Below are 20,822 nucleotides of genomic sequence, written 5' to 3' on the forward strand. Positions count from 1 at the left end.
CAATACTCAAACACATATATAAATGAATGAAAAAGAAAATTAGGGTGGTTCTGCACCCACTAAAAACTTGTGTGGCTCTCTGTTTCTCTCTCTCCCACTTTCGTTCTTGCTTCCGTTGAGAGCACTCTCAACTGGTATCAGAGCCTGGGTGATCTAGCTGAGCGTGTGTAATGCTTGAAGCTCAGCAGCTCTGTGGGAGGAAGAAGAAGCTCTGTGGGAAGCTTTGTGGGTGACTTTACTTGCATCCAAGTGTGTAGAGACCTTGAAGGAACCTTTGGAAAAGTCACTTTGGTTTTGCGAAGTGGTTTTGAGAGCCTGTTAAGTGTTTTCAAAGAAAAAGTCGTTTTTTGAGCTTTTCCTTGTTCCGTTCGATGACAGAGACTCCGTATTGACTTGTAGTGGCAACTATTGCTTGCTTTTGGTGTCCACTTCACTTCAAGAGCTTGGAAACACCTTCATTCTTGAATCTGGGATCATTTCATTGGATTTTTGACTCACTGTGTTAGTTTCTGCATTTTTTTGTCCAGGTGTTGGAACTCAAGTTTGGAGCAACCATTTGCAGATCTGTCAGTTTCGGTGGACTCAAGAGGTCTTAAAACTTCTATGTTGCTCATCATTCACACTCTGGTGGAGTTTACAAACTGCTTTGTTTCCAAAAACGTTTTTCAGTCCGTGTGTTGGACCCAGTGATTAAGACCATGGTTTCTAAAACCATCTGTCCCATTGCGTTCTGGACGCCCAAAAACCCCTACCTATCAGTTCTTACGGGATTTGGTGGAGGATTTTCAGAGTTATAGATCTCTGTGTATTCGATTTCGTCTCTCTGTTATGCATTTTTCATTCTAAGGTTTTGAAACCTTAGATTTATGCCACATGGCACTGGATAAGTGTTGACTCCCCTTTCTCACTCATCGGTTAGGATTTTGGAGTTCCGACAGAAGAGAGATATTTGCAGATTTTCTTGCTGAGTCCGATTATGCAATACTGCCCATGTTTTGAGGCATCTCAGGTTCTATTTTCAGTAGCGATCATTACCGTGGGACTATGATTTCTTGAGCATACCTTATGCAGATCACTCTGGTTGCAGTGTTTGAGTAGTGTGTGCGCTCATTCCCGGTGTGCATTGGGTTACAATGGATGATTTATAGGCCATTTGGATGCATTGCGGTCCTTATTGGATGCGCTGATAGGCCCAAATTGCCTTGTGGGATGCTATTTTTATGGACGCTTTGCACATGGATGCTATTTTATGCTGAGGGACAGCTTTGACACATTGCAAGTGATGCACTGATAGTGCTATGCTCTCTTGGATGAGATATTATTAATGCATATGCTAGTGGACGGTGTTTATGCTTGAGTCATTTGGCACTTATTGGCATTTTGGATTGCCATTGCAGTTGGCATTTTCTTTTGGGCCAGATTTGCTCATATGGATGCATAGTATATGCACATGAGTCAGATGCTTTGAGACATGAGTTTTGGTGATATTTTACTCTATTGTGGCATACACATTTGGGTGCACCTAGTGTTTGGCATGATTCTCTCTTATAGGCACTAGCATTTGGGATTTTGCTTCATTTGCATCATGGCATCCTCTTCCATGTCTGAAAAAGAGCTTTTTAGCATTAAAAAGTTTGATGGGACAAACTTTTCTTTGTGGAAAGAATAGATAAGGGATGTGCTTATTCAAAAGAAGCAGATTAAACCCTTGGTAGGGATTGAAGCTAAGCTTGCAAATATGTCTGAGGATGATTGGAATGAGTTGGATGCATTAGCAAAATCTACTATTAGACTTCATCTTGCAAAGTCAATTTATTTCACAGTAGTAAATGAGCAGACTACGGAAGATTTGTGGAAGAAACTGTGTGCCACTTATGAGAAGGAAACTGCCTTTAATAAAGTTTACCTCATGAAGAGGTTATTTGAGCTGTAGATGAAGGAAGGGGTCTCCATTGCTTCTCACTTGAATGAATTAAATATTATTTTCTGCCAGCTTCAGGCTCAGAAGATGGATTTTGATGCGGAGACTAAGGCAATATTTCTCTTATGTTCATTGCCATCCTCATGGGATACCTTCCGTACAGCTTTCAGTAACTCTGTACCTGGTGGAGTACTGAAATTTGATGATGTTGTGGGTAGATTGTTGGCTGAGGAGATTAGACGGAAGTCTATGGACAGCAACAAGTAGGATGCAACCTTAAATGTGCAAAGGGGCAGATCACAGTTCAGGGGGAAGTCCCAAGAAAGAGGGAAGTCTCGTAGCAAATCCAGGGCATGGAACATTGAGTGTTACCACTGTGGCAAGAAGGGCCATATGAAAAAGGATTGCTACAAGCTAAAAAGAGAGCAAAAGGATAAGAAAAAGAATGCAAATTGGGGTGCAAATCAAAAGGAAGAGAGTCCAAGGGAGGACAAAGGAAAAGTAAAGATCGAGGAGATCAATGCAATCACACATGATAGTGACAATGACGTTCTTTTCATGTCTAGTTTATCTGCAAAGTTGCTTACCACTTCAGATGATGCATATTCCCACGATTGGATTTTGGATTCTAGTGCTTCATTCCATGTTACTCCCCATAGGGAATGGTTCTCCACTTATGACAGTGGAAAGATAGGTTGTGTGCATCTTGGAAATGACTATGCATGTGACATAGTGGGAGTAGGTGACATAAAGTTTTCTTTTGCAAATGGGTCTGCATTTATTTTGAAACATGTGAGACATGTGCCTAAGTTGACCAAGAGTCTTATTTCAGTGGGTCAGCTAGATGATGCTGGTTTTCACACCACTTTTGGCTTTCAGAGTTGGAAAATTCAGAAGGGCTCTATGCTTTTGGCCAGGCATGCCAAGTGTGGGACTTTGTATCCCTTACATGTATCAGGGGTATTTGATCATGTTGTTGCAATAACCAAGCAGCCAAGCACTTCTTTGTGGCATTGCAGGTTGGGACACATGAGCCAGAATGGAATGAAACTCTTATGCTGTTTGGGTTATGTACTGCATTTGAGTTTCTCTGATTTTGAATTTTGTGAGCACTATCTCTATGGGAAGCAGACTAAATCAGCCCATAAAAGAAGGGGAAAGAAAGAGTTTGAAAAGCTTGATTTGGTGCATTCAGACATATGTGGTCCCATGCCTACACGGTCATTAGGCAGGGCTGAATACTATGTGACATTCATTGATGATGCAACTAGGAAAGTGTGGGCTTATGCTATAGCTCGGAAGAGTGATGTGTTCCAAGTATTTCAGAAATGGCTGGCCTTGTATTGCAACATTTCAATATGGAGGGGGGGAAGGAAGTGAGTACTCCATTGCCTCCATATGTGAAACTGAGTCATACAGATAGTCCCAAATCAGATGAGGAGAGGGCCATGATGGCCAAGGTTCCTTATGCATCAGCAGTTAGGAGTCTTATGTATGCTATGATAGCTACTAGACCAAACATTGCATTTGCAATGGGAGTTGTTAGCCAGTATATGGCTAATCCAGGAAAGAGGCATTGGGAGGCAGTTAAGTGCATCATGAGGTACATGAAGGGTACCAAGGAGATGTGCATCTGCTTTGGTAGAGGAGACATGCGTGTACTTGGGTACACAGATTCAGACTTTGCAGGGCATGTGGATAGTGGGAGATCCACTCCTGATTATGTGTTCACCTTTGCAGGTAGTGCAGTGTCGTGGATGTATCACACACAGAAGTGCGTTGCTTTGTCTACCACAGAGGTTGAGTATGTTGCAGCCACATAGGGTTGCAAGGAGGCTACATGGCTTGATCAGCTGGTGGGAGATTTGGGAATTCATACAAGTGTACCGACATTGCATAGTGATTCCATGAGTGCTATTCAGCTAGCACGGAATCTGGTCTTTCATGCAAAGACCAAACACATTGAGGTCAGGTACCATTTCATCAGGGAGGTACTTGAGGACAAGTGCATAGAGCTTGTCAAGGTTCATACAGATGATAACCCTGGAGATATGCTGATGAAGAGTCTACCTAGTCAGCGGTTTGAGTATTGTTGTGTATTGATGGGCATTGGATAGTATGCTCATTGGTTGTTCTCCCTTAAATGCACATTATCCTTTAAGTGGGAGGTTGTGGGCGTTAAAGGTCACTGTGCCTTTACCCCGGTTATGTACAATACTCAAACACATATATAAATGAATGAAAAAGAAGATTAGGGTGGTTCTGCACCCACCAAAACTTGTGTGGCTCTCTGTTTCCCTCTCTCCCTCTTCCATTCTTACTTCCGTTGAGAGCACTCTCATGTCTTGGAATTGAGTTCCAGAGAGACACACAATATCTTCATGAGATAACATAAATATGTGGATAGTGTCCTAAAGAAGTTTCATATGATGGATTGCAAGATTAGAAAAGCCTACAATCAAAGATAAGTACTATCGGCAGCTCATCAAATCTCTTATATATCTGACTATCATGATTCACAAGGCCGGATATTTGTTATGCAGTAAGCTCACTAGCACAATTCATATGATGGATTGCAAGATTAGAAAAGCCTACAATCAACGATAAGTACTATCGGAAGCTCATCAAATCTCTTTTATATCTGACTATCACGATTCACAAGGCTGGATATTTGTTATGCAGTAAGCTCACTAGCACAGTTGATAGCAAATCTAAAATAGTCTCACTAGAATGCAGCCAAGAGAGTCTTGAGATACATAAGAGGTACAATATAGTTTGGAATGGAATACAAAGGAAGTTATCCAAGGTTGCATGGATACTGTGACATTGACTATGCAAGAGATCATGAGACTAGAAGATCCACTCAAGGATATGCATTTTTCCTTGGTCAAGATGTTATATCATGGTTGTCAAACAAGTAGCCAACTACTTATTTGTCTTCAATAGAAGCAAAATATAAGGCACTCACAATAGGTGCGTATGAGGCTTTATGGCTCAAAAGACTATTGTAAAAAAAAAAAACTTTGATGAGTCAAAGCCAACAACAATATTATGTGATAATCAATTGGCTCAAGCATTAGCCAAGAATCCATTATATCACTCCAAGACCAAGTACCATGTTAGAGAGCACTTCATTAGAGAAAGAGTGTTACTTGGTGACATTACATTGCAACATTATGATAGCAAAGAGAATGTTATAGTAGATATCTTTACCAAACCACTTGAGAAAGAGCTTTTTGAGAAACACTAGCAAGCTCTTGGTTTGAATCAAAGGAAGGACATTCCCTTTAAAGGGGTCTGATGGAATGTAATGTTCAGTCCTTCTTTGATTTCCCATAATCATCATCTTGAGGGAAGGGCTACTTCATGATGTTGAACTTGAGGGAAGGTGTTGAGGAGTCATATCAACATCATGTGATCATATGTGCATAGCACTAACCTAAAAGAGTGCTAAAAAGGAAAGGGTTGGAAACCCTAATCTCAACCCTAACCCTAAAGGTGTTTGTATATATTCATTCTTTTCAACTAAATATTAGTGAACAGTTGGTCATTTATGGTGTGCTCTCTAGCTGTGCCCTCTCTCCTCATCTCCACTCTTCTCCTCTCCTCTCTCCATATTTGTTCACACTAAAGGCTACCACAACACATAGGAAAATGCACCTATAGAACAATGTCCCTTCAATTGTGTGCAGCATCGTACATAATCAAAGGCTTGTAGGAGTTCAACTTTTCTTCACCACCACCACCTTCTATCTTTTGTAGTCTGCTAGCACTTTGTTGATTCTTGTCTACCTCTTCCATGTCCCTTATATAGCAGGGCTTCATGCCCCTGCGCATGTTATCATTCCTCATCAAGGTTTCACTGGTCTCATGGCTTGTTGGCCTTCTTTTTTATCTTTTTAACCTTTTTATAGTGTGTGCCTCTGCTGTACTGAGAAAGGTGTGGAGTTCATTACTGCTTTGGCCTTTTGTTGTTGCTTCAACTTTTTACTCCATTGCTTCAGCTGGTTGTTGCTACCAGAGTGTTTCTTGCATCTGTTGTTTTGTGGCTTCAATGATTGGGACTTGCTATTGCATTATTTTTCACTCATAGGCCTTAAATGTGCCTAATGTGTAACCATATATTTGTTTAGGAACCCCTTCAACTATATATGGCGCCACACATGATCAAAGGGTTGGTATGGGTTTCATAGTCCCTACTTTATCAAAGGCCTCAAATGCCCCAGCGAGGCCCCAACTTGTGCCTCAAGCATAAAGTCTCCAAAGCCTCTTGTTTAGCTTGCTTCATCAAGTATGGTCTAGCAATTGCTAGACCTCTTGCAAGCATATGTTACCTCTACTCTCTTAATTTTTTCCTAATGTGCCTTATCTTTCATCGATCTTTATCATCTGTGGTTTATTGGACTCTGACTTTTATTTCCAACCTATTCTTTTGCTACTGATTGTGATAATTTATTAAATAGATTGCAAACACAAAACTACGTTTATTCTTTGTATGTTATGACCAACATTTCGTAGGAGGCAATGGTATCATGTTCTATTTCCACTACAAGGCATGCAAGGACATTTGATCCTAATCTCCTTGGATTTCCCATTTCATTTGATTGAGACCTGCTGGTAGAAAACCCTCAACTTCTCTTGGGTGCAAGCCGTTGGAATCATGCATGATAACCACAAGTTTAGTGTAGCACATACCATCTCTCAATTGTGTGTGGTGCCGCACATAGTCAAAGCCCCTTGGTGCTCATACATATTCTTTGATTGTATGCGGCATCAAAATACAATCCAAGAACTTTGCCTTTGTAGATAGGTAGGCATGAGGTGCTCCTAACATTCTATGTACAAGCTACAAGGTTGGTTATGTTTCCAAAATTCATCCCTTAAGCACAATGTCGAAACAATGCTATTGGTGAGGTGAGTTGTTCTATGTGAGTCATAGATTGCCTATAAACATGGCATTGGTCTACAAAATTTGATGTTGGATCATGCATTTAGATGATTGACAAACCCTAAGTAAATACTATTCAAATTCTTAATGACCTTTACTATCTAGATGTTTTAAAATCACCAATTGTGTGCTGAAATTGATTGACAAAATGTTCCTTGAGTGAACATTATTTGGATTGCTACATCAAGGATGCTACATCTATGAGGGGATCATTCAACTTACCCAATTAGACAAGGGCTAGAGAGCACATTGAGAGCAAGAGCGGAAGGCACATATCTATTCTAATCTCAACTATCGGGAGGCAACACAACTCCAAGCTAGCTATTCTGAGAATAATAAAAAGAACCTAGATTGTGGAGTTTAGCCATAGACATACACATAGAATCTATTTATTTTAAGCTCCTCCATATTATTATCTTTCTTCCTTAGCCATAGCAAACTGTAGTCATCATCCCTATTTGCCTATGCTCTATTATTGCCTGTAGTTGCTTTGTTTAATGCTAGCTCTTCCATGCTGCCCTTTGACGATATGCATTGTCGTATCTATTGAAGAGGCAAAGCTCCCCCCCCCCCAAACAAAATCATCTTTCCCCCTTTGCAAACACTTTTAAAGAGGGGCTCCATAGCACCAATGCTTGATTTTCTATGTTGGAGAAAACATTACAATAAAACAAATAAGACTACTTGAAGGGGGTTAAAGGGGTAGTGATTGCTTAGCACGACTAGTCGTGCCAAAATTTTCCTTGCAATATTTGGATAGGCAGACTCATTTCTAGAGCAATGGAATTTGAACTTCTTTTGTAGGCAATTTGATTTCAGCGTCTATTATCCACAAGATTAAAAACCTATTTCCTCTCAACTAGAGGAGCTCTCATCTCATTTTTTTCTCCCTCTAAAATGATGTGCTTGGTGTGACTCTTCCAATAGGTGAGGGGATGCACATGCCATGGAAAGATTGGGGGGTATGCATGCTGTTTTGATCCTCAAAGTGACATGTTTCATTGTATTATTCCTATGTGATGCTAAAGCCTTACATATGGAGACTACTTATGACTGACTAAGACAATATTGTCAGGTTTAGGTGCTAGATTAATGAGTCCTAGATTCATAACATCCAAGGAGGGAATCATTAGATGCTATTATTTGCTTGATAGGACATTTAAAGCATGATTCCTTCTCGATTCCTTCCAAGGATGTTTATTCCCTAGGCAAGCCCTTGATGACTCTTGACCATGTTGCCTTATGAAAATGTCAACCAAGGGGAGAGGATCAAGACTTTGATCCTTTGAGTAGAATACATCCATGAATTGAGCACAAGTTCACTTGGCATGTGCCAAAGTGTGCGTGGATGGGCTATGTGCATGGATACATTGAGATTCTTATCTTCAATGAACCCCTAGATTGGTACATTAATTGGATTTTGATGAAGGGTTCTTGGTCACAATATTTGCTTCCAAACCTCTAGTAGGAGAAACATGAATTTGTAGTGAGCCAACATGCAATTGCAAAGACTTCACACAACATACATTGCAAGGTTCATTTGTGCATTGGAAGCATACATATCTCATCTACATTCATGTACGAGGATAAAATATGGACTTCATGATGGTATACTAGCCATGCCCCTACTAGCAGCAATCTATCATAGGTGGTTGCCGAAGTAGGCAGAGATGCAAAATATGTGCAAGTTCTAAAGGAAAACCTGCAAATTTTTAAAACCCCGTTGAGAAAAAGGTTTAATGGTTTGTCGAGGAAAATGTTGAGAGAAGCACGTCCCAAGGAAAGCTTTGTGATTCCAACATGTGCATAATGAGGACCTGACAAGGTTGTTGTAGGTTGTTTCAACCAATCGAAAAGAAGCTCAAAGTCTATGCACCAATTGCAAGGCTTGGGCAATGGAATGTTGGGCTAGAATGCAAAAAATACACAAAGCCAAGTGAGTTATCAAATGCCAGGGAAAATGCTAGGCATAATATATTGGACATTAGGGGAGAATTGGGGTCTCCAAAGGGCCCCCAATTAGTGTTTCCTAATTTCAAGGGATTAGTGAGGTATTTGAGGTGTACCAATGGGAGTGCTCCTTTTTGTGGGGCAATGCCATGTTGAGGTGGAGGGTGGGCAGACCTACAAATAGCCCCTATTGGCTACTCCTCTGACACTGGGGACTACTCAAACCATCCCCCCCCACCCTCAACCCATGCTTGACCCTTCTCCCATATGCACCTCCCCCAAACAAACCTACAAGTCATTCAAGAGGTGGTGGGCCCTTCTGGGTAAAATTTTCCCCCCTCTCAGCTTGTTACAGGCCTGCCCCCTCCTCTTCTTTGGTCCAGCTCCATTCTCCCTCCTTTTTTCAAACATGGGAACTCATTTGGCATCTTCTCTGCCCCCTCCTACTCTGGTCCACTATGATTCTCCTTCTCCAACACCTCCTGTAGCAGCTGCTCATTCTCTCTCCATTCCTAGCTATAGCACCTCCTATAGCAGCAGTTGCTTATCCCCCTCTGCTCTTTCTTCCTCCATTCCTAGCTACAGTACCTCCTACAGTGGCTGCTCATCCCCCTCTACTCTTTCTCCCTCCATTCCTAGCTACAACGCCTCCTAGAGCAGCTGCTCATCCCCCTCTACTCTTTCTACCTCCATTCTTAGCTACAGCACCTCTTGGAGCTTCTCTCAACCTTTAGTTGCACCCTCTCAGACCTCCTCCCTCTCTCTCCCTCTATCGGAGCTGCTCTCTCCCTCCAAGCTGCACTTTCTAGTCCACTATTGCTATTGTGACCTCTGTACAAGCATGGTGAGGAGACCATACATGTACTCTGTGTCCCACAGGAGCAAAAATGCACTAGGTGAATGGGTGCCTTGCACCTACAGCTTGAATGATTGGATAGTCATGAGAGGATCTACCAAGGGTCCACATAAGCTTCCCAAGAACAAAAGAGGTGATCTTTTGCATGAATGGAAGGGCCGCATCATGAAGTTCAAGCTTGGGAAGAAAGGATTGCTTGCAAAGGTGCAACACATCTACATGGGGAACGACATGCGCCTTCCTTCGTCAAGCAATCAATCGACAATACCATCGCATTGTAAGTTTGCATTTTGTGTAAGATTTTGAAGTGTAATGAGTCAGCTTGAAATTGTATGTTGAAATAGAACCAGTGTAATGAGCCAGTTCAAAATTGTATTTTGAAATAGCACTTGTGCATAGTAGATGTATTTCCTTTAGACTTTGAGGAGTGGGAACTAGTCGAGTGCTTCTTAGGTAAGTTTACTACCATTCATGAGGATTTAGGAAGGCAAATGCATGCTGGAGAGAAGTCCTCTACTTTGAAACAGAGAAATATCTATTGGTATAATGCCAAGTACATTACTCCAAGGACGGCATCAGGCTATGGCCATCTTCAATGCATTGCAACACCACAACTTGAAGACATGGATTGCAACATGGACACAAGAACAATGCAATCATATAAGGAAAAGATTGCAAAGGATGTGGGCATGGCCATGAAGTTTCCATTTGGCTCTAAATGGGTAAGGTTGTCTTGGTTTATGCCTCTGCACATATTTGCTTCTTGTTCATAATATCTAGATGCAAAGAACAAAAACCATGTGGTCATGCAAGTGCCTACATGAGAATGCCCTTGAGGAATTGCTTGGGGTGAATTGGGGAAGCAGGTCAGGTGAACAAAAGGGTGATATATTTCAATGCCATGTATGTAAGGACAATGTGGTTGTCAAGTACCACATCTCCTGCCAAATGTTATATTTTGCTTTCCAATATAGGCGTTGGAAGAAAACGGGTGGTAATTGGCTCCCTCTTGACTCTAACGATGATGATAATACAGGGGTAAGTTTATGTATTGGTTCTTATTTAGGAGATGTCAAGAATGTGATTGTCACATCACAGTGGACTCTCAGGGATGTGCGAGAACACCTATTAGTCATGGAGGATGGCATGTCTGCATCCTTTCACTTTACCTTAAATGGTGAAAAGGTAGGAAAGCGTGCAGAGAAGCTCGTGCATAGTGCCACTTTTATCCCTCCTGCAATATTGAAGATTGCCTAGAAAATGTGGGGTGGAACAATTGTGGATTTTGACATTTTCCAGTTAATAGTGGTGCAATTAATTTTGATGTTTTGAATGGTTTTGTTTCATGTCAATGTCAAGTTTTTCCCAAAAAATTTATAATTCTTTTTATTTTTTATATTTAGAACATTTGGGTATATATAGATTATAAAGTTACTTTAGTTTCAAAGTTTCACTATCATAGCCATAGTTCTCCTAGCTACCAAACTACCATGGATTCTATCAGTGAGTCTTGTGTGATTGTGCGCGATGCAAAGGAAAAATAGTGAGATTATGCAACATATCAATAAGGAGATTACAAACATATCAATAACACACACAAAGAGATATGGTTTCTTCCAACCCTTACCAGAGATACAGTTGCACGATGAGGTAGAAGTCTTATTTTAGCTTCTTTATGAGTGAATTCATTAAATTCATTTCATGTACTAACTTTTCGTGCTTGCATGTGACTTTTTTGAGTTAATTAACTAAATTCTTTTCATGCAGGAGATGAAATTGTTCCGAAAAGTTTGAGAGCACATGCATTGCATAATCCTCCTGATGAGTCGATGAATGTCAAAACTTTTCCACATCCTATTCAAGAGGGAATCCCTTAACCACAATTGAAAAACTTTTTTGCATCTTGATCATGAGGGCATACCTCATAACTGCTAATGGATGACACATGCACCTAGCAAGCCCTTGATCACACCCCAATGCCTCTAAGGTTCCATCCTAGTGACTGAGAGATTGAGCGATCGAGTGTTTCCATTCTTTCATTCCATTTATGTAAGATTTCCGTTCATTCCTTTATGAAATTCCATTTGTTGAAGGATTTTGGTTTAGTTCCAACTTGAGAGAAAGAGAGATTTCATTTTTCCATTCTGATGTGGTACTCTTCCATGAGAGAGAGAGAGAGAGAGAGAGAGAGAGGTCTCTGTGTTCTTTTTTCAGAGAGATTCAGTTACTCTGAATATAGGCTTGCTATAAAGAGACTCTTGTCTAGAATAGCCTGCAAACAGAGAACATCTCCGAGTGCAACCATAGATGGCGAGAGACACATTGGAAGCATGGCCTGAGCCATTGCCAGTGATCAGTTGGAATCTCTGTGAGCCAAATCTGTAGTCAAAGGCATGAGTTGTTGTAGTAGATCTTTCCTTTTCTATTGGTGCATTGCCGCTAGACATCACAGTGGGGAGGTATGCTTCATGGGTAGCTTTTGGACTCCCTCCATTGTTGCACTGCCAACTGACTACAGTTGAGGATTGCAAAGTGAAAGAAGCTCCATGAGTGTCCAAGTTCCAAAGAAGGGTCAGTTTGAAACGTCAGCTGTAGATCCAAATAGGCATCCATCAAAGAAAGTCAGAGCTATAGAGTCAACTCGATAACTCGCACACAGCAAGTGAGAAGCTCTATCTCTGTCTGCCAAGAGCCAAGGCTACCAAGAGCCACGACTGCCAAGAGCCAAGGCCATGCAAGGCGGCTCTTCTATGGTAGGAAATGAGCAAATACATACCAAATACCCTACTGTCAATAACTAAAAAATGTTTCACTAAAAGCAAGGGAAGAAGTTTGGGGATGCCATGTAATCATTGGTACAACCAAGATTGCAAGGATGTAAATAGTGCCTGGAAAATAGTAAATCCAACAAAGGAGGACAAAGCTCAAACATATAGATAGGTAGTAAGGCAAAAAAAAGGATATATCTCAAAAGCATGCAGCTTGAGAGCTTTGAGGAGTCGAAACAAAACCTCAGAAAGTTTTTCCAAAAACTACATGGCAACAAATGCCAAGAGAGGAAGGCATAATGGGAAGACATGATATGATTTGTTAAAAGCCTCTATGAAAGAAATGGGGAAGAAAATATCAACCACAATTGTACTATCAGAGCAACAAATGGAAACATGATAGAGGAAGACATGGAAAATGGCTTGAAATAGCTAGCCAATGGGAAATCTTGAGACATATAAGGGCTAGTAGCAAAGATGTTAACATGGGGAGGAGCGACAACATATAAGCACATCCCGAATTGCAATCACCCTCCCAAGACTCTTTGTCAAGCCTAGCTCCATAGCCTTCATTTGCAATTACGGGCTTCCCACAACCTACACTCACGACACCGTCACTTCGACGCCATCGCAGATACATGCCCTATCCTTTTTCTTCACTCTTCTCTAAGGTTAGACCTTAGGACATGTGGCAACCCCATTGATAGACACATGGCAGATAATGGCTAACCAGGGTTAGTTAGAAGTAACTAAGTCTGTGGTCACACTAAGGTTAGTTAAACCTTACCTTGGTCAATGGTTAAGTGAACCCACAACAACCAGGGTTAGGGTTAGTTAAATGCCACATCAGCATGCACAGCCAGCAGTGCCACCCAAGCACAGTCCCTTTGTAAGTAGATCCCTACATGCAACATGTGAATCCATATGCCACATCATCAAAAGGCCTCTTCTTCATAAAACTTTGATAAGCCGTAACTTCCAATTTAGGAAATATTTGCACACACTCCAAAAAGGAAAAATGATCTGGAACCAGATTTCAACACCCAAAGGAGGTTGGCAGAAGAAATTGTCCAAATGTAGCGACAATCACAAGGAAAGAGACTCAGCTACACTACCCCAAGGGTGGAAGTTGAGTACTATGCAAAGCCAGAAGCACGTTAGGTGACCCAAAAGATTGGTGGATGAAGGTTTATAATGGCAAGTGGAGTCCAAGAAATCATCTACGGAGTGTTTGGAGTTTGAGTGGATGGCCATTTCCTTGGTGGAACATAAAATTGAATGAGAAGACCAGTCCATGCCCTTGCAACCCACTCATCCATGGGAGGCTATGGGTTTTGGACTTTGTTGGCCCTTTCAAATCAGCTAGGTTCACTTAGAATAAATACATCATTGCCGCTATTGACTATGCTACTAGTGGGCAAAAGCTAAGGCACTCCAAGACAAGTCTGCACAAAGCACAGCTAAGCTCATCTTTGAGAATATCATATGCAGATATGGATGTCCTTTGTAGCTTGTCAGTGATCAAGGTACACATTTCCTTAATGATGTGGTAGTGCCTAAAGAAGGAATTCAAAATCATGCATACAGTCTCCACCACTTAGTATCCTCATGGTAATGGCGAAGCCAAGTCAACAAACAAGACACTTAAGCTCATCCTCACCAAAACACTCCAATCAGCTAAAGGAAAATGGGATACTAAACTTCAACCTGCTTTGTCGACCTATTGCACTGCTTACAAGGTGACTACCAATCTTACACTCTTCTGTATGGCCTTTATTGTGGTAAAGGCCAATGGCCTATGTCCGAAGTATTGAGGCGGGTGCCTTGGCCAAATGCATTGCTTCTACCAGGTGGAACAGGACCATCAAGGGCCAAAGACAATGAACACCCAAAATGGGATAACCAGGAAACAAAGATATGGAAGGATAGGGTCATAGGTACGGGACGAGCAACAAGGAAGACAGGGAGGATAATGGTGCCGAGAAGAAGGCATAGGAGGATGCACAGGAACAAAAAGTATAGGACAAAGATGCCGAGCAAGGAAAGGAGAAGGATAAGATTATGAAAGGGGCACAAAACAAAATGTTGGAGGGGAAGAGTAGCAAAGGCACCTCCGAGAAAAAAAACCAGGACAACCCGAAGGGCAATAGTGACAACCTTCGAAAATTTAGAGGGGAACAGCCAGGAAGGGCACCTCCAAGAATGTGAAGCAGGTATCTACCAAGGGGGCACAAGGCAGTAGGACACCCAAGTAGTAGGAAGGAGAAGCCACACCAAAGGAATAGCGGGAGGCCAAAGCAAACAAGGGCAATGCCGAGCCCTCACAACAAGCCAAGCAATAGAGGGGTGGTACCTCCTTGGCCACCATCACGTTTCCTTCACCTCCCTTGCCTTCTTGAATGATAGCCAACCATCCCTAGATGCCAAGGCCCAATTTGTCACTCATTCCACTCACTAAGCTAGATAGCAACCCAAGGGCTGTGTCCATTAGAATGTTTTGTATGATGAACTTTCAAGGTAGCATTGCATTCAAAGACCAAAAAAAGGCAAAGAAAAGAGTAAGAAGTATAGACGCTTAGCACAATCCAAGAAATGATAGTTCTTTCTATAACACAAGAAAGAATACTTAAGTGTCCCCTAAATCAATAACTCCAAATAACTCTAAATAAAACCCTTGGAAAATAGATGATCATAACCCATCCAAGATCATAGTTTTGAAAATGACTATGGTGACACCCTCTATGATGTCCCTAACTAGCCTTAATGGAAACCTACTCTTCACCACAAGACACTAATGGAGGCCACATTTTTGTGAAGAATAGAAGAGCCAAGGAAAATGAAGACCTTCATACAAAAGTCCGAAATATTAGCCAAGCTCTTTAATGAGGCTCTCTATAAAAGATTGCATTGTCTCCTTGACCAATAACACCATTACCTCAATGCATAAGGCACAAGATCCCATGGATGCAAACCACTAAACCATCATGTTTAGCCACTTCATGTCCAAGATGTGTGCACCATTACTAGAGATACACATGTGAGTATGTTAAGGAAACATGCAAGCGACTAGCAAATCAAGTTTTAGGATCACAGCACATTGGAGACATAATAAAGAGTTTAGCATATCATTGCCTTATAGATCTTGAAAAGGCACATTTTCACCCACAAAGAACTCATAAAGGAGGCCAACATAAAAAATGAAGAACAATTGCTATGTGTTAGACAATCATTGCTCTATATGCAAGTGACACTAGTAGAATGCACACCACACAAGGAATGTTTATCAAGGTGAGTAGCACCATCGAGGGAAAGGGTCAAGATAGACACATAGTCTCATCCCCATCCTAGTTTATGTTGATGATGCATTGCATTTTTCACACATTAGAGGGATTGTAGAGACCATTGACATCTTTATAGGCATTCCAAGATAATGAAACATGACAACATGGATGTTACAATCTTCAATACTACCAAAGTTCAACTTTGTTGAGAGTGATTGAGTCATTCACTCTTACAAGAGAACCATTAAGAATGTTAGGTCCTATGTTTACTCAAGATGCATCATTATAAGACTTGAGTTCTCCATGGCATCAACACGAGACATGCATCACTAGCGAGGTTGGAGCATTAGTATTTCACAACTATTAATACAAACTCCCTATTTTTATCTTCTGTAGTCAAGCTAGAAGCTCTTTGAGCATCATTCTTTTACGCAATATCTCTCATAGAGGCTAAGTGGATTTTGAGTCTTCAAGTCCTATTATTGTCACATAAGATTTAGGGAGAAGAGATGGACTCCAAATTATATACATGAAAGGTTCACATAAGACCCTTAAGACACATGACTCATTTCAATCAGTGCTTGCCTTGATTAGACTAATATGACCAAGCTAACAAGGCAGATACAAATTGTGTAGAGGGACTTTGTATGATCCATGCAACTCACGATGGCATGGCATGACTATCTCCCTTCCTTATGGCTGGTACAACAAGGGATCTATCAGGTTATGAAAGATGATCTAAGCCAAGCACACATCCAAAAGACATGGGTATTCCCCCCATCGCCACACCAAACCGAGCATCTCCTCAACTTAGGCACTTGAGTAGCTACAACTCCACCTCCAACATGTAGTATGGTGAGCCCTGGTCGACAAGATTTTGTCCCATTCAAGTCGCCCTCCTTGCACCCTCGTAGCATTAGTCTATCTCTTGATTTCCATGGGTTCAACCCAGGAAGAAGAATGATAACAAAAATCCTTTTAAAATATTTTGAAAAACATGAGGTCACACCTACAAAAGACTCAAATTATTCACGATGATAGACACATATTAGGACTCTCTATACATTATTTGGGCTCCAATTTCAGCTTCAATCTAAATTTCAGACTCTATTAGATGTTAGGGGGTCTGCTAGACACCTCTAGCTCCAATTTTAGCTTCAATCTAAACTTCAGAGTCTATTAGATGTTAAGGGTCTGCTAGACACCTCTAGCTCCAATTTTAGTTTCAATCTAAACTTTAGAGTCTATTAGATGTTAGGGGCCTACTAGTAGACACCTCTAGCTCCCTTATCGGAGTGTTTTTCTTATGATGGAATTCAACTCTCTCTCTCTCTCTCTCTCTCTCTCTCTCTGTCTCTCTCTCTCTCTCTCCCCCCTCGCCTCTCAGCCTCTACCTCCTTAGCTAGCCTCCACTCTCAAAGGCACGTCACATGAGTATTCAGTGTCGTGTCTATGCTCCAAAGTCCAAAGCTTTGTATCTTCATCGTTTCATTTGATTTCGCTACCACAAAGTTTGCATAAGTGAGTGGGAGAAAAATATAATTAACAAATTATCAACACACACACACATGCATGCATGCGTGCGTGCATGCATGCACATGTGTGTGTGTGTGTAGTATGACTATCTTTTTCACTTTTAAAAAAAGTGTGTAGTATAACTAAGTTAGATTAAAAAGCACCTAAGAGTAGAACTAAAAAGAAAAAGGGCTATGACGCTCTCCACGTTGGATTTTAATTCTAGGTTCAAGGATCCTAAACATACTTAAAGCTGAAGTTCTCAATATATCAAAATTACAACAACATAGGATAGAGGGAATTTTCTTCATTAGTTTTCTCGTATTATAACCCTTTTTTAGAAGGAATAGGATTAAATTACTAAATTGAGAGATAAATGCTCTCTTATGCAAAGACAAGAGAACCTATAGAATTCAAAAGTAATCACTACATATTCAGCCATACCAAACATGCAAGTTAATGTGAGGCATTCGTATGACATTGAACGTAGCATACTAGGGTGGTTGTCATAGATATGAACTTCTAAACTTTAAGAAGATTAAGTAATGCCAAGGTCCAAGAAACTACAATAACTTCCACCAACCATACAACTAAATTCACAAAACTTTGGAGGATAAGATTCTACACTAAAAGAATTTGGATCTTTGCACATAAAATCTTCTTGAGTATGGAATGTTTGGGACAAATAAGTAATCCATGAATCTCCTAACCTGACTAAGTCTATGAAGAGAACAATTACACAAGTCTCACAAGAGATCAATCTCTACGAACTTAAATTCATAAGTCAAAAGGAAGAAGTTTGCTATGAAAACAACACAATTAGTGCCCATCGAAATACCAATGCTTTGTTTAAACAACAAAAAGCCTCCTAGATTTGAACAAATTAACTAAAAGAAAGTTTAAGCAACAAAGGGCATCTTGAGCATGTCCAACTTTTGTGCATTGTGCACCCTTTGCTTTTCAAATCAAGGTCTTGCTTTTTAGATTTCATCCAACAAAAATCAAAAGCAAGGCTAATTTTCAATTCCTTGAACTTTGCATTTATCTTTCTCATATCTGTAATTGAAAACTCGTGAAACAAGGTTTCCTATTTGTGACTTCAAAACTTTCAAATCTATCCTAGTATAGATAGTAATAAAATCAAATGTTTCAAGCAAGATTGGAGTTCTACAATCTGAGAGGAGTTTAAAAACTTAATAACTAGTATAACTCCCACTGAATCATTCAAAATCCAACTTAAATCTACTAGAACATCAACCTCTCTCAACAAGTTTCTCCAAAGTTCATGGAAAGCTGATAATATGGCCTTAAAGAAATAACTCAACCACATTGAGACACCAGTCAAAAAAGTCTTACAAGCCACCGCAATGAATCTAGGCTTCTTGGGATTTTCATGAAACTTCCAAGCTACACAAAGATAAGAAAGACTTGGATTGCACATGAACCCAAAAGACTTACAAAAGTTTTGATGTTTCAAAATCAAATCCTTTTGAGCTATAGAACAACTAGAATACATTTGTGATGCAGAGTTAACCTCTCCTTGCTCTCCTAGTAACAAACTTTTTACAAGTGAAGACAAATATATAAGAAATCACAACTTTTACTAGAATTTGAACATTTGTCTATATAAGAAATCACAAACTTCTACTAGAATTTACGCGAGGAATCTCATCCGAGAGAGAGAGAGAGAGAGAGAGAGAGAGAGAGCACTATCAAGTGTGTCAACCAAACAAAGTTCTCTCAGTTCTAAGGCAAATCAATTCAAAACTGTAGATTTCCAATTGTGATAAGAGACCTTGGACCCCTAAAAATTCTTCTACTTGGATAGCCAAGATTTGAGACTCCTTTCTCTGTGGCTTTTAATAGGCATGAATCCTTAGAAGAAATCAAAATTTTGTGCCTTTTAAGAGAGGATCCCTTAGAAGGTAATAAGAAGGATAAAAGTATCAGCAATAATAACATGTCCTAATGAACAAAAGGAGCAAATTTTCTACCAGTACAATGACAATGGCTACTAAGAATAGCTCTTCATGTGAGCTATTTTGCCTTCTAATGACATTGGTTGGTCCCATAGTCTGTAATCAGCCTCTCTATATGTTAATATCATCACCAATCATCTCCCTCTCTCTCTCTCTCTCTCTCTCTCTCTCTCACACACACACACACACACATAATTTAGGTCACTCTTTATATGTAAACTGGCCTCTTTCTTACAAAAAAAAACTGCAATTTTTAAAATACAAGTGTTTCACTGCTCACAATTCTATTTTGGTGACTAATTCAACCTAAACAGCAAGAACTACGACAACAAAAGGAGAATAAAAAAAGAGTAAGAATTGCAACACACCCCCACACAGACTGCAAGGAGTTTGTTTACATCTTGGAAAGACCAAAAAAAGCCTATGAGACCAAGTACATAACAATATGTGAAATGCATTTATTACAACAAAAGGGAGTCTCAATGTTAGAAAATTATCGTGCATTAAAAGTTATTTATATTCTTTTGAGGCATCACTAGTTCACAGTCCCGGATTTCTACCGTATACATACCGCCTTTCTATGAGTGTAACCTTCAAATTATAGAGCATGAACCCTTATTCCTATATAGACGCATTATTTGATCTACAACAGAGTACTTGCCAATGGTTGTCAACCTCACAACCCTAGTTTGACTAAGACACCAACAAACCAACCACTGGGTATTTGGCTTCAAATTTCTTTTCCCAATCGTTGAGCACCTTCATTTCTTTCTCTGTCAGGCCTTCTAAAGATCCATTCACATCTTCCTCCTTTGTAGACATTTTTGCAAGTGCTCTACTTGCATCTCTGCCTGCAAACATCGCATAGAAGCCTCCAGGCCCGTAAAATCCCTTACCGCTGGAGACGTCATAGATTTTCCCTTTCACAGAGACAAAGATGGGAAGGGCAGAATCTGTGCCATCATATTTCTTGATCTCACTCTCTGTTATTGCACCCACTTGCATACTTACTGCAGCCATATTCATTTTCGGTTATTACGTAGTCTCTGGCACACCAGGCAATCATCAAAGATACAACATGGCCTCACTACGTAACAACTACTTGGTCTTCCACAACATCTTTTTGAACCATCAAAATGAGATTAGGAAAATATAAAAAAATGAGAGCAAGAGCTACTGATCTTTCCACAACCTCTTGAAGACAATCAAGTAATTTAACAGTGCGACATGGGAAACCTGTGTACAAAATGCAGTGAGAAACTTTATGGATAAACAGTTCTAAAATTTAAAGAGAGCCTGAAAGACAAAAGATAGCTTGCAACTAGCTGAAACAATGTAGCTCTCTTTAATCCACGTTTCGATGAAAAGGATAATACCCTAGGACACTGTCAGCCCAATATGTAGATGGGACCTGGACTCTGATATCTTCAAAAAGAAACTCACAATTCATGTGACAAACGTTTAAATGAAATGCAGCAGGAAACGTAATGGATACACAGTGCTAAAATCTGAACATTACCTGATACATAGGTAAATCACAAATGTAGCTGAAAGCCTGCAGCACTACCAAAGCAGTTTTGAATTTAGGATTTGACAATTGAGCG

At 40.3% G+C, this 20,822-nt stretch overlaps 1 pseudogene across 2 annotated transcripts; it reads right to left on the bottom strand.

Moving 5' to 3' along the window:
- Positions 1-19,675: 19,675 nt before the first annotated feature.
- On the bottom strand, positions 19,676-20,454 carry LOC147902420 (putative steroid-binding protein 3 pseudogene; annotated as a pseudogene). 2 transcript variants are annotated; one of them, XR_015540901.1, is made up of 2 exons: positions 20,411-20,454; positions 19,676-20,228 (listed from the first exon to the last, which is right to left on the bottom strand). The product of XR_015540901.1 is annotated as a putative steroid-binding protein 3 pseudogene, transcript variant X2 (transcript). The 2 variants fall into 2 exon arrangements; XR_015540900.1 differs by lacking the exon at positions 20,411-20,454 and having other exon boundaries at positions 19,676-20,393.
- Between the last annotated feature and the right edge of the window lie 368 nt (positions 20,455-20,822).

This window comes from Dipteris shenzhenensis, chromosome 4, assembly GCF_047967505.1.
Source record: "Dipteris shenzhenensis isolate YYH24624 ecotype China chromosome 4, Dip_SZ_1.0, whole genome shotgun sequence".
In the NCBI taxonomy this organism is placed as follows: Eukaryota; Viridiplantae; Streptophyta; class Polypodiopsida; order Gleicheniales; family Dipteridaceae; genus Dipteris; species Dipteris shenzhenensis.